The 13,223-nt window shown below is 40.7% G+C and overlaps 1 pseudogene; it reads right to left on the bottom strand.

Moving 5' to 3' along the window:
* Positions 1-5,542: 5,542 nt before the first annotated feature.
* Positions 5,543-8,432, bottom strand: LOC115740937 (annotated as a pseudogene).
* Between the last annotated feature and the right edge of the window lie 4,791 nt (positions 8,433-13,223).

The following is a 13,223-nucleotide window of genomic DNA, read 5'->3' as shown; positions in this document are numbered from 1 at the left end:
CAGTATAGATATTCATCATGCATAGCTTGTTACAAATGAACTCTATCCTCTTTCCAATAGTAGATTTTGTAAGGATGTTTGCAAGTTGATCACTGGTTCAAATATATCCGAACTTGAAGACGTTCCTGAGCAAAGCATTTCTGATAAAGTGACAATCAACTTAAATGTGTTTAGTCCTTTTATGAAAAATTGGATTATCTCTAATATGTAGGGCTGATTGATTATCACACCACAATTTAGAAAGACAATCAATGGAATAACCTATCTCTGTCAAAAGCTGCTGCAGCCACATAATCTTAGCAGTTGTAGTTGCTATTGAGTGATACTTTGCTTCGTAGCTAGACCAAGCAACCACATGTTGCTTCTTACTCTTTCACAAGACAAGATTACCACCCATAAATATAGTAAAACCAGATGTAGATCGCCTATCAGCGGGAGATCCAGCCCAATCCGCATCACATAATGCTTCGATGCGAGAATGTCGGGTATTTTGATAGGAAACACACTTCCCGAGGTCTTTCTTCATATACTTTATAATCTGCAAAACAACTTCTCAATGAGGAACATGAGGGTCAGCCATAAACTGGCTAACAACATTGATTGGAAAGGCAACATTGAGTCTGGTCCTAGTGAGCTAATTGAGTTTTCCCACTAATCTACGATACCTCTCGGGCTCTGGAATCTAGGCCCCTTCTTGCGGCATGAGCTTACGACCAGGAATCATGGGGGACTTGTAATATTTTGCTTCAGAAAGCCTTGTATCCTGCAATAAATCTAACACGTATTTTCTTTGAGACAGAAAAATATCATTCTTACATTTAGAACCTCAATACCAAGAAAGTAACCTAGAGGACCAAGATCTTTAGTCCGAACCTGGCCGTGCAGGAACTCCTTGAGCCCGAAGATGCCTGCTAAGTCACTATCATTGATCACAATATCATCCACATATACAACCATATAGATACAACCTACAAGAGACGTATGATAAAAAATAGAACTATCATTAATACTCTGCTTCATGCCAAAATCCCGTACAGCAGCCGTAGCAAACTTGTCCAACCATGCACGAGGTGACCGCTTGAGATCAAATAAGGAGCAACTAAGTCGACATACCTTACTAGACTCCCCTTGAGCAACAAACCCGGGAGGTTGCTCCATATACACCTCCTCGTCAAGATAGCCATTCAAGAAAGCATTCTTGACATCAAGTTGATGGAGGATCCAATCATGGGAGACTGCCAGAGAAGTAAATGACCGAATGGAGGCCATTTTAGTGACTAGGGAAAAGGTCACAAAATAATCAACACCATATTGTTGAGCATATCCCTTAGCAACAAGACGAACCTTCAAGCGAGCAAGCGAGCCATCTGCATTAACCTTGATAGTATAAACCTATTTACAACCGATAGCTTGCTTACTTGTGGGAAGAGGAACAAGCTCTCATGTCTCATTCTCAACCAAGGCCCGCATCTCATCCACCGTAGCAGCACCCCATCCAGAATGAGCCAAGGCATCAGAAACCGATCGTGGAACTAAGATGAAATCCAGAGTGGCAATCGGTGCCTGTGTCTAAACAGATAAACTCGTATAAGAGTCGGTATAGACAGGTCTATGACGGCAAACACGAATACCTTTACGGAGAGCAATGGGCTCATCATCCGAGGGGAAATCCGGCACCAATGGAGAGGTATCCAGCGAAGGTGGAGGTGTCGCTGGCAAAGATGTATCCGGAGGAGGATCCAATGAGTCATCAGAAGGCACACTAGACAGGTTCGAAGAAATCACAAGAGCCGACCGCCGATGATACACACGACCATACTACACGTAAATGGATTGAGCTGTGGGTGTGGATGGTTTCGTAGGTAGAACTGGATAAAGGACGATGGACCAGAACATCCTCCAAGAAAGTAGATGGAGAATCATTCTTGGTGCCATAGGATCGAGACTCATGGAAGGTAACATTTGCAGAGACAACGCAACGACCTAAATTAGGAGAAAAATAGTGATAACCTTTCTGATGTTGAGCATAACCTAGAAAAATGTAACGAAGAGACTTAGGGTCGAGTTTAGAAACCCGAGGTCGCGTATCACGAGCGAAACACACACACCCAAATATCTTGGGAAAGAGAGGAAACAAAGATTTAGTAGAGAACAACACACCGAAAGGGATTTCTCCGTTGAGAATGACAGAGGTAAGATGATTGATAAGATAACAAGCGGTCAAAACCGCATCCGCCCGTAATGACTTAGGAACATTGTGCTGGAACAAGAGAGCACGAGCAACCTCTAACGTATGCCTGTTCTTGCGTTCCGTTACACCGTTTTGTTGAGGTGTATCAAGGCAATAAGTTTGAAAGACAACACCATTAGGGGAAATAAATGACATGAATTGAGAGGATAAATATTCCCGACCATTATCACTGCACAAAAATTTAATAGAAGTGGAGAATTGAGTTCGAACTTCAGCATAAAATTTACAAAAAATTCGGAACACCTCAGAACAATTTTTCATTAAATAGACCTACGTCATCCGTGAATGGTCATCAACAAAGGTTACATAATATTTGAAGCCAAACTTTGACGCGACAGGACAAGGACCCCATATGTTTGAATGGACTAACTCAAATGGAGCCGACACTCTTTTATTGACTCCAGAAAAATAAGGCACACGATGATGATTAGCAAATTGACACGGCTAACATTCAAAGGAAACATTCTTAAACCGAGGTATAACTTCTAGAGGGTGGCCGAGATGACAGTGAATGTAATGTGGACCAGGGGATGTAGCAGAATAGGTTATTGACGATGGTGTGGCTTCAATAACATAGACTCCTCCTTCGACCCTTCCTCTACCAATGGCTTTCCTCGTCAAAAGATCCTAAAAAACACAACCATAAGAGAAAAATGAGAGTAAACAATTTAATTGTTTTGTGATCCGACTAACCGATAGTAGATTAAAAGGTAAATTCAGAACATAAAGCATAGAAGACAATGTTAAATTCGATGTAAGATAGGAAGTCCCACTCCCTTTTACAATTGTTGAAGAGCCATCTGCCACAATAATAGCACTAACATGTGATGAAGAGGAATAGGTTGTGAGATTATATATTGTCCCCGTCGGTTGATCCCAAGCACCATAATCAACAACCCATTTGCCACGAGACATGGAAACACATGCCGTATGATTACCTGTCCGTGTATATGTAGCAAGAGAAGCCTACCCGTCCACCCGAAACCGAGTTTATCGTGCAAACTTCTCATCAGTCATCTCAATCATTCTCCTCCTAGAAACAGGAGAGGACTCTTGGATCTTAGAAGATGCGTGCATCGTGGCATTGGCCACTTTGTTACTACTCCGATAACTGTGCAACTTATAACAGTTGCTCATTAGATGACCGTGAATACCATAATGATGACAAACACGCTGGTCCTTAAGACCACCACGACCTCCACAACCACCACATTATCTACCACTCCTAGAAGAAGAGAATAAGGCGGACTTGTCACTGGACTATGGTTGCACAGACGAAGTATGGGCCCCAATGGTAACGCTACTTAGCCGATTATAGACCTCGAGGATAGATATGGGAACCCTCTCGGAGAGGATCTGATTTTTAATTGACTCAAGTCTGGGATGAAGACCCAACAAGAAACACATAACACCGAGCTGCTCCCTCTGCGCAATCATCTCATTAGGTCTAGCTAGAATCGGCCACAACAAATCAAGTTCATCAAACATGGCCTAAAACTTAGTATAAAACTCTTGATAGACCGCTCCTCCCGATTAAGTTGAAATAATTTCTTCAACACATCACACACACACACGAGATTTGTTGTTGGTATTTGAATATAACATAGTCAAACGATTCCACATATCTTGAGCCGTTGGACAATTAGCAATCATAACCTTAACTTTGCGATCCATGAAATTTAAGAGAAGTTCGAAGATACAGTTCTCTTCAATCTCCCAACTCAAAAAATTAGGGTCGGTAGACTTAGGAGGCAAATTAGTCAAGTATTTAGCCTTACCCGTACCTTTTAAATAGACAAAAATAGTCTTTTGCCAAATTTGAAAATTTAGGGCTCCTTCCAATTTTTCATCGGACAAGATCGTTGGGAAAGAGACAATACCCTCGGTATTGCTAGAGCCAAAACCATCACTCGTGATCACCTCCTTGTGGATCATCTCTTGCCATTGTTGTTGCAAAAAAGGGAGACACCCGCTCGGTCTCTACACAAAGAAACCGGCACCTATGGATCGAAACAAGAAGATAACAACACCAGCATCTCAAGTCTAGAAGCAAAAGACCAGCCTACATCGCTAGGCAAGCTTGACAAAAAATCTATGACTTATAAGTCATGCTAATGTATGCCCATTATAGAAGAAAAGATAAAAAAAGAGAAGAAGAAGGAGAAGAGGGTGAGGGCCGATCAAAACAAGGAATGAAATAAACCCATGCTCTGATACTATGAAATTGGCAAAGAAGAGGGAGAGAAGAGAGAGCGACTTTAGAGAGAGAATGAGAAGAGAAAACCGTGTGTGCCTAGATTGGGCACACAGCTTGTATTTATAATAGATAATAGCTTATTACATTAGATGAGCCAAGCCCAAAACACCAATAAACAACCATAAAATAATAAATAAAATAAAAGAAAGAGAAAGAGAGGGGGAAAAGTCCACGTGACTTAACAGGCCTGAAAATCATAATAGAAATCGAGGAAAAGAGGTGGCATTGAACGCTGTTTATACACCGTGACAAGTGCATTAGTAGCTGAGTTTCATAGTGGTTGTAAACATTGCGGACATATGATCCTTGCTTCTGTTATGCAGAATTTAGCTTCTTGATTTGTTGAAATGGTGAATGAAAGTATTTTTGCTTACAAAAGCTTCAAGGAGTACTCCTAAATACTAGCTACTAGGGGTGAGCCAATGAATAGGATCGAACATACCGGTTCTAGGTAGTTTCCGCGGGAATCGATCCTGGTTCCCGATTCCTAAAAGTTGGAAGCGGTAAATATTGGCGCTGCTTTCAGTTCTAGGTATAGACCCACCTAGAGCGGACCATATTATCGTTGCTACTCCAAAAATCATAATTGCTAAAGTTACCCATTCTTCCCATTGAAAAGTAAACTAGTCTTTCTTTTGTGTCCCCCTTTGATGGTTAGGTGCGAATTCAAATGAAGAATATATATATATATATATATATATATATATATATATATATATATATATATGACTTTATTAATATGCCCGTCGTCATTTACACATAATGCACATACCCATGCTAGCAGAGCAAATATAGTAACGAAGACATCATAAACAACTTTATTTGAAGTGGTATTTCCCTTCGTTTATGTAAAAAAAAAAAAAATTATCACGATTAGTTTCTAGACTCACTTAGGAACTAGATTGGACTGGTCGGTTTGGTTCCCAAGTGGGTTAGGACCAAGTGGGCTGGTTTCCGGTTCCACAAACTAGGAACCGACCATTCCAGTCCAATTTCTGGGTAATTGATCACCCCTATCAATTGCAAACTGATTCTCAATTTCTCTCAAGGACCCTTAGCTTCTCGCCATGCTTGAAATTGAGGACAATGCCGTACTCGAGTTCCAACGGTTTCTCCATATTTGGGGAGTGTCGTAATATGTATTTCCTGTATAAGTGGATCAAAGAGAGTGTGATTTCCTGTAAGGAGAACTTCTGGCCTATGCAGGCACGAGGACCGATTCCAAATGGTAGGAGAGCGTAAGGATGTCTCCGTTTTTGCTCCTCGCAATTTGGATCAAACCTCTCGGGTCTGAATTTCTCCGGCTGGGGGAAGTTGTTCGTTTCGCTAGAACTCCGATCGCCAACCAGACCCACGTGCCCTATGCATTGCATCAGGAGCTCTTTCACGCACTAATATTTCACATATCTACAATACAAGACACTGATGCTGTGAACTCGATGTACCTTTGGGAGAAGATAGCCACCTATCTCTACTTCTCTTGACGTTTCTCTTGCAACCAAAGGCGAAGCAAAGTAAAACCTCATCGCCTCTTTGATTACCTGCAACCAGACAAACAAAAGTTGGAGGTGAGACACAACATTCGACTGTTTGAATCATCGGGTTGGAATACGAGGCCGTATCGTAACAACGAATAGTGAGATTCAGGATTTTTTTTTTTTGTTTTTTTGTTTTTGGGTCCAAGAGATTCAGGATGCTGCCTGGCCGAGATAGGGGAATGTTTCGTGTAGATCCTGAGCAGTTGGCAACTGATCACGTGGACCGAACCGATTGATCTCTTCGAGCAGCTTCTTCTCGACTTCTGGGTGCTCGGCAATGAGGTAGAGCACGGAAGATACCGTGCAGGACTTTATCGTCGACCCAGCAAGTAAGTGCTCGTACGTGAGTGCACTTACATAGTCCAGCGTAAATACATTCTTGGCAGCCTTCCCGGACTCCCTAGCGTTAGGTACGAGTGACAAGAAATCCTTTGAGATCCTCTCCTTCTCCTTCATTCTCTCCTACACAATTCTATCGAGCCGCTCTGACAATTCGTTATTAGTCTGGTCGATTTTTCGATCCTTTGTGCCAGGAATTCTCTTAAGTATCTGCCTGAAAGGCTCCTGAAGTACAGGGACATGCAGGCCTACTACGATCGAGAACGAGCCCGATAAGTCCATCTTGACCTGCGTTGTCGAAAAGATGTGTTTGTTGATGAAATTGCTGACTTCATTGTCTCGGTTGCCATTGCTTTTTTCACCGGCACTCCTCCCACGACCTTGCTCAGACTGGCCTCTAGAAAGGCCAAAGTCCATGCCAAAGGCCGCCTGGCCAATCACATCGGTGGCCAACTTGAGAGAGAGCTCTTGGAGAAATTGACGTCCTCCTCTTCAAAAGAGCGGAATCTCCATAGCCGACTCAATGTACTTCCGCATCATGGGGACTAAGCTCGCGAGGTGTGATGGCTGGTAAACAGACAGGATCGCGTTCCTCATCGCTGACCACCTCGCATCCCTGCGACAGCACTTGCATTAGTAATTACAAGACTCAACCAATGCAGGTACACCCTCTCCTGTATGGGCGAATAGGGATGTTTTCGCGAAATTAACATACGAAAAAGAAGCATAAATTGCTTGTAGAAAATGTCGTGGATGAGACATTTACTTGGTGAAGAGGAGACCCTTTTGGTGGAATGGGGATGCAGCAATTGGAGAAGGGATGCTTCTGTTGGGAAAGTCCTTGAACTTCTTTAACCCAATCTCTTCGAAAAGCTCCGCATCTGCTACGATTGTCAGGGGTTGCCTTCCCATGTGAAATCTGCTCGGATCATTTCTTGACTGTTGAGCAGTAATCTAGAAGACCTGTTGTTGGTATTGAATTCCAAAGGAGAAAAAAGAAAAACGAATTGATTCCTAAAAAGATCAGTAGGGAACTATTCCTAGTCATATGCAATCTGTCCAAGCTTGTTCTTTTTCCACATCTGTGCGCTGCTTTTGGCTGTGGTCTAGTCATTCAAGATCCTTAAAAACTGAACCAACGCCATCCATTGTAATTCAACAGCATAAAGAGAATATCACATCAAAGATGCTTCTTGCTCCTTGTCATTCCATTCTCTTATGGTGAAGAGTTCGATCATGACTTGTGTTGATTTCGCAGAGTACTTTCCCTACTGTAGCGAGGATTAAGAATTGCACATGAACATCCATAAGACAGCCACACGGAGAGCCCATGGCGATCCAAGATTGCACACGACTTCATCAACCAAACTCAAATGTCCCTAAACATTTTCTGAAAGAACACACAAGAGGACAGTAAAGGAAAGACTAGACCAGGAACCGATTCAGTGACACTAAACATCACTAAAGCGTCCAACTTTGTCCCTAGAAAAGCTTTTACAAACGTATACGGACATCGATTTCTCGGGCTTTTGCTTGGTCTCGAAAACCACGCCCGACCGGCTGGTTATCGATCGGGTACCCCTCTTCCAACGCATTCTTTTCATGAATTTTGACCTGTCCGACCAGTTTCTCAGCGGTTCAAACGAATAGAACAGACAACAGCGTCCAATCTTTAGCAAGAATAGCGACAAATGAATTTGATGATGATGATGTTCAGAAGACACCGACCTGAAGATAGGACCGTAACGCTTGGCGAGGATAGAGAAGACATCAGGGCCGTACTTGGCCATAAAGGGGAGGTGGCCCACGAGAGGGAAGGCATGCGGGCCTGGGACCTTCTTCACTCCCCAGTAGGGCGCGTACAGGTAGCTCACCAGGCCCATGAGAATAGCCGACCCGGTGAACCCAAGCGTCGACAGAGGAGGAGGGGTCGCGACCAAGGTGGCTCCTATCTCCATCACTCTCTGCAAATTCAACTCCAACATGTTCCCAGAGAGAGAGAGAGAGAGAGAGCTGGTGGTACTAAAAGAGTGAGCTTTTGGTGGTTTTTATAGGCTAAATTCCCTATAAATACACCAACTTTAAGTTCAGTCTCAAATCTGCTCCGTAATTATTTTTTTTGTCTCATAATAAACCCTAAACTTTTGTTTCAATCCCAAATCTACCCCGAACGTGGTTAAGAAAAAATCACCAATTTTTTTCTCTAATCACAAATCTAATCCATTACGCCCTTTTTTCAAAAATCACCGTTGATTGTCCCTAATTTTCACATTACCCTCTTTTCCAAAAATCGCCATTAATCATCCTTAATTTTCATATCCTGGAACGGTTTCATTTTGAAGAATTTCTTTATTGGGGTGGATTTAAAATCCATATGAAAGTGCCACGCCGGTCCGTGCCTATCGCTCCATTATTTTGTTAATGTGGATTTTTTTATTGATGTGAAAATGTCACATCAAATTGGGACTAGACCACGAGATAGATTTGAAAATACATTAAAATTTGTAGTTTTTAAAGATAAAATAAAACTCGGGCGAGATTTAAGACCGTACCTAAAGTGAGGTTTTTTTCGAGATAAAAAATGTTTAGGGCAGATTATCAATTGGAAGTAAAGTTGGGGGTTTTTCTTAGAAGACAAAAAAAGTTTAGGGTAGATTTGCAACTTGACCTAAAATTGATGGTTTTTTTAGGAAATTAGGTCTTTTTTTTATATGAAAGATTGGAGGGGGTGAGCTGGGGTGTCACGTGTCAACACCAAAGCATCTTATTGGGAGCTTGGCATTTGTCGCTACAAATGTACATGCATGATTATGATATTGGAGAAAGTGGGGATTCCTTCCTTGTCGGTCTTCTTTTATTAAGATTTCATTGCATTTTTTAAAATTTTTAGGATTCAAATACACTTTCGTGACAAGTTTTAGAATTTAATTGAACTTTTTGCAAATTTTAAGACTCATTTGTACTTTCATGACAAGTTTTAGGAATTTCAGCACATTTATCTCACCTAATATCTTGGAGAAAAGCCTCGGTAAGCAATAAGAGATTTACCTTTGTCTCTTTCCAAAGAACGATGCTCGATATTAGCATGTAGCTTGGGATAATGTTAAACAATAACCGTCGAAAGAGAGGCATTTTCCTTCTCTCCCTTTTGATAATTCTCTCTCAACTTTGAATTCATCAATTTGGCGCATCTTGATGGGACCTTGACGAGTATCTTACAGCACAAGTGAATTGGCACTCTTGTATTCTGTCTTCCGCTCCCAAACAAGAGTAAATAACTTAACGATTGTGATATTGGAAGTTTATACGGCATTGCGTGGGCATTTACCACAAGAAATTGAGGGGAACTGTGAAGTTAGTGTTGAGAAAACCTCCTAATATATTTTGAAATTGACAAAATTATTCATGATTTATATCTATCTTGAATATGCAAAAGGCATTTATGTTTTGAGTAATATTTGTTAGGTTTCAGTGCACAATCGCAACGAAAATAAAGAGTAGCAAGAAAGAGAAATCGAGATATAAAGGTTGGTCCCGATCCACCCTTAAACTAGAACTACATCCGGCAAAAAATTTTACTCTAATTAACAACTCCCACCTCTTTATTACATACATCGATTACAAAAGAAATAGATAATGTGTAGCGGTAGCTATTCATCGACCTAAATCCAAATTACTAATAAAATACGGGCTTAAACTATAAAAGTCATCTAGTGTCTAGGGGGTGTTGTCCTATTGAGACCCCCGTCCACTCACTAGGGAACGAGACTCCCGTGCTTTCCGATCAATGGAGAGCAAGAACCACACCTAATAATATTCATGTTGAAAAGACTCTTGATGAGATCGGCGAAAGGGTTTTTTTTTTAATTACCGAAAGAACCTATGAACAAGTCTAGAATAATGGAAGGTTTACATTTGACTTGGAAGTCTACATCACCATTGCTGTTAAAATATTCTAGGGAAAATTTCAATTAAAGGCCCGAAGTGCTTTCATTTTCTCAAATAAGGGCCTGAAGTGTCATAATTGTTTCAAATAAATGTCTAAAGTGAATATTATTCAAATAAAGGTCTAAAGAAGCCATATCGGTCTCAAAAAAGAACATTTCACTAATCAATTAGGGGCATTTTTGTCATTTATTATTTTTTTTTGTTTTGAATTTTTGAATTTCTTTCTTTGTTTATTCATCTTTTAGTTTTCTAAAAAATTAAAAAGAAAAGTAAAAAAAAAAAAAAAACACAAAGGCGGGAGGGGCCGCCTCCCTCCCGTGGACGACGGGGCGACGAAGGCCGTCCTCGAGGTCACCGGTGCCTCGGCTGGGGCCGACAACCTCAATGGTGTTGTTGCCCCACCACCGGTGGGGCGGCAACCACAGGTGGGAGGGCAGCCCGCTGCCCGTGTTTCCTCTTTTTATTTATTTATTTAATTTAATTTTTAGTGTTGAATTTAATTTAACTAAAAATTAAATTAAATTAAAATCATATTTTGATTAAAATGCCCCTAACCAGCCTAAATATCTAGCTGGTCGGCCTACCGGCGAGGAGAGACCCTTATTTGGAACATGCATAATCACTTCGGGCTTTTGTTTGAAATAAGGATGGCACTTCAAGCCCTTATTTGAAACAAAAACTATTTCGGGCCCTTATTTGAGAAAACGAAAGCACTTCGGATCCTTAATTGAAATTTTCCCTTTCAAGTAAGAGCAGTTAATAATATCCAAGAAGGCGCTTTCAACCGCAATGTAAATATAAGCAACATTCTGATTGGATATTGGCAAGGCATATGATAATACACTAGATACCATCAAGGCACTAGAGATACTACCAAAGTACCGTGATAGCCTCATATTAGCAGAACACTTTTTCTATGGGAGAATTACTAAAAAAAAACTCCTAAATTTATTACGGTTGTGCAAATTTAGTCTCAAATATTTTTTTTTTGTCAATTGAGATTTAAACCTTTTGCATTTGTATTCAATTCAATCCATCCAACTAACTTTGGCCGACCAAAGGCGACGTGGGTAAATTTTAATAATAGTATAATATTTTTCAAATTATTTATTTATTTATTTATGTCTTTCTTATTTTTATTTTTTCTGTTCTCCTTGAAGAAGGAGAAGACAAATAAAGAAAGAAAATGAAAAAGGAAAAAAATAAGAAAATATTATTTAAAATTACTACATTAGTGCCGGCCGGTGTCCAATTCATCGCTGGCCGGCCAAAGTTGGACAAATGGACTACATTGGAATAAATGCAAAAGGTTTAGGACTCGGTTCGCAAATAAAAAAGGTGACAACCGACTTAGCACATTTGCAATAGGTTTATGACTTTTTTTGGTAATTTTTCCCTTATTCTACGCCCGAATAGATTCTTGTCACAAACTTGAAGAAGTTATGTTGAGATATTTTATCTCCCGGTCTTACAAGCTTGTGATTGGAATTTGTGCCGACACCTAAAGGCCATCTAGTGATTGGAATCAAGTGGGTATCCAGAAACGAGCTAGATGATAAGGGCAAGGTGACTAGAAACAAACATAATTGGTGGGTGTGAATATTGGTTACATGCAATAATCTATTCAAGGATACTCTTTTGTCGCGGCTGTATATTTATCACGTCTGTGATAGGACATTGCCAAAACCTTCTTTGCCAGCAAAAAAAAATGTTCAATTTGCATTTTGAGCCCATTGACGTTATTGGATCATCGAACTTTTCTTCTCGTGTGTTAAAAGCCTTTTCTTTTTTATTTGTACTGAGCAATGATCCTTGTTTGATAAAATGATAGCCGTTGTTTTCTAAGTGCATCTTCTTGGTTGATATGTGTTAATGGAAAAGCAGGTCAAAAACACATGTTCCTGAAGAGCACCAGAAGTCGTCCTCTTGTGGAGATCTGGCTGGATTGTTTGGACAGACTTTCACATATCCGCTAGATGTTGTCAGAATGCAGATGCAGGTATTACTCTACTGATTTTAGGTGATTAGCTGGCTGATGTTGTTTCTCCTTTAGTAGAAGCCTGAATGGATGTGCTTTATCTTTACTTACCTGATACATAAGCATCTACTAGTACAAGCTGCATGTATGAATCTACATAATTCTTTGTCCACCGGGTTCGGGGCACCGTTGACTTCCAGGAAATTTTTGGGGGAGAAGACTACTGTTATGATTGCAAGGGCCAGAACTGGAATGACGAACACGCACGCACGCACGCTCTCTCGATGTTTTGATCCCATGCTCCTTACACTCAATGTGCCATGCTGCATTTTGTCTCATAAGTTGCTCATGATCAATAGAAATGGGGAAAATCTGAACCTCATGCTAGAATCTTTACTTTTTGTCATGACTTGAAGATGAGGCATTATCTGCAATTGACACTATTAGATTGCGAGGCATTTGATTGTTTGAAGTTCATTATCATTACTAAATCTTCTTCTGCTGGTGGCTTCGATAGGCTAGGCGATACTCCAAAGAATTTACATGAAGTCGCTCTCCCAATTCCTGTAGGGGCTTGATTCTGGATTTTTCAAATGTTCTTCGCTCTCCCAATTCCTGTAGGGGCTTGATTCTGGATTTTTCAAATGTTCTTGCTTACTCTGAGATTGCATTTTGGCTATTAGTTTCTCTGCTCGGTGGGAACAGCTCTAGAATTCTGATATGCGGTGACCAAAATTACTTGGATCTGAAATATTTGAGTTCCTTGCCGACAAACATTCACCGCGACAAGTACATCAGTAGCTCAGTTTCATAGTGGTGTGTGAACTTCGTGGACGTGTAATCTTTGTTTCTGTTCATAGAAACAGCATTTAGCTTCTTAACTTGTTGAAACGGTGAACGAAAGTGTCTGTG

This window comes from Rhodamnia argentea, chromosome 4, assembly GCF_020921035.1.
Source record: "Rhodamnia argentea isolate NSW1041297 chromosome 4, ASM2092103v1, whole genome shotgun sequence".
Lineage (NCBI taxonomy): Eukaryota > Viridiplantae > Streptophyta > Magnoliopsida > Myrtales > Myrtaceae > Rhodamnia > Rhodamnia argentea.
This window is presented reverse-complemented; position numbering and strand designations above follow the sequence as displayed.